Raw genomic sequence first — 2,076 nt, forward strand, 5'->3', positions numbered from 1 at the left:
AACTGTGTTATGCCAGTTGAGCTAGATATTCCCCAAGACCGTGGTCCCCACAGCCCTCCGCCCAGCAATTCAGTCCCTCAGGGAGTTTGGATGTGTCTAGGGAGCGTCCATGACCTTTTCTTGTACAAGTTGTGCTGGTTTCCCCAGTATTGTGTACTGTCTCACCCTTCACCAAAGATACCACTTATCTATTGCCTATTTAGTGTTTTTCCCCCAACCCTCCCATCCCTCGTAACCAACAAAGATTGTTTCTTTTTGTGTGTAAACTTTTTCATGGGTTTTTACGATAGAGGTCTCATACAATATGTGTCCTTTTGTGATTGACTTATTTCACTCACCATAGTGTCCTCCAGTTTCATCCATGTTATGAGATGCTTCCCAGATTCATCATTGTTCTTTTTCGTTGCATAATACTCCATTGTGTATATGTACCATAGTTGGTTTATCCATTCATCTGTTGATGGGCACCTAGGTTGTTTCCATCCTTTTGCTATTGTGAACAGTGCTGCAATGAACACAGGTGTGTCACAGCTCTTATTTTTCTAGCATATATTCCTAGGAATGGGATTGCTGAATCATATGGTATTTCTATTTCTAACTTTATAAGAAGGTGCCATATCATTTTCCAAAATGGTTGTACCATTTTGCATTCCCATCAGCAGTGCATAAGAGTTCCAGTCTCCCCATAGCCTCTCCAGCATTTGTTAGTTTCTGTTTTTTTGATTCATGCCAGCAATGTCAGGGTGAGATGGTATCTCATTGTGGTTTTGGTTTGCATTTCTCTAACAACTAGTAATTGCGAACATTTCCTCATGTATCTGTTAGCCGCCTGAATGTGTTCTTTGGTGAAGTGTCTGTTCATATCCTTTGCCTATTTTTTAATTGGGTTATTTGTCTTTTTGTTGTAGAGGTGTTGGATTTTCCTGTAGATTTTAGAGATTAGTTTTCTCAGATTTGGTATAGCCCAAATTTTTTTCCCAGTCTATAGGCTCGCTTTTTACTCTTTCGATAAAGTCTTTTGATGAGCATAAGTGTTTAATTTTTAGATCCCGGTTATCTAGCTTATCTTCTGATGTTTGTGTATTGTTAGTTATGGTTTGTATCCTGTTAATTCCGGGTATTAGGGCCTCTAGCGTTGACCCTGTTTTTTCTTCTACGATCTTTATAGTTTTTGGTTTTATATTTAGGTCTTTGATCCATTTTGACTTAGTTTTTGTGGATGGTGTGAGGTATGGGTCCTGTTTCATTTTTGTGCAGATGAACATCCAGATTTGCCAGCAATGTTTGTTGAAAAGAATGTCTTTTCCCCATTTGATAGACTTTGGGCCTTTGTCAAAGATCAGGTGACCGTAGGTGGATGGATTTACATCTGGGTTCTCAGTTCTATTCCACTGGTCAATGTGTCTGTCGTTGTACCAGTACCAGGCTGTTTTGACTATCGTAGCTGTATAGCAGGTTCTCAAGTTAGGTAGTATGAGTCCTCCTACTTTATTCTTCTTCTTCAATAGTGCTTTACTTATCCGAGGCCTCTTCCCTTTCCATATAAAGTTAGTGATTAGTTTTTCCATCTCGTTAAAGAATGCTGCTGGTATTTGGATCGGGATTACATTGTGTTTGTAGATTGCTTTGGATAGAATTGACATTTTCACAATGTTGAGTCTACCTATGCATGAGCATGGTATGTTTTTCCATTTATATAGGTCTCTCTTGGTTTCTTGCAGGAGTGTTTTGTAGTTTTCTTTGCATAGGTCTTTTACATCCCTAAGTAGTTTTATTCCTAAGTATTTAATTTTTTTAGGGGCCGTTATAAATGATGGAGCCTTGGTTGCACAGTGGTTAAGAGCTCGGCTGCTAACCAAAAGTTCAGCAGTTTGAATCCACCAGCTGATCCTTGGAAACTCTATGAGGGAGTTCTACTCCATCCTATAGGATCCCTGTGAGTCAGAATCGACTTGACAGCACACAACAGCAACAATTATTAATGGTATTGCTTTCCTGATTTCCTTTTCATAGTTATCTTTATTGGTGTACAGTAATCCAACTAATATTTTGTATGTTTATTTTGTATCCTGCTAC

Source organism: Trichechus manatus, unplaced genomic scaffold, assembly GCF_000243295.1.
Source record: "Trichechus manatus latirostris isolate Lorelei unplaced genomic scaffold, TriManLat1.0 scaffold00118, whole genome shotgun sequence".
NCBI lineage: Eukaryota > Metazoa > Chordata > Mammalia > Sirenia > Trichechidae > Trichechus > Trichechus manatus.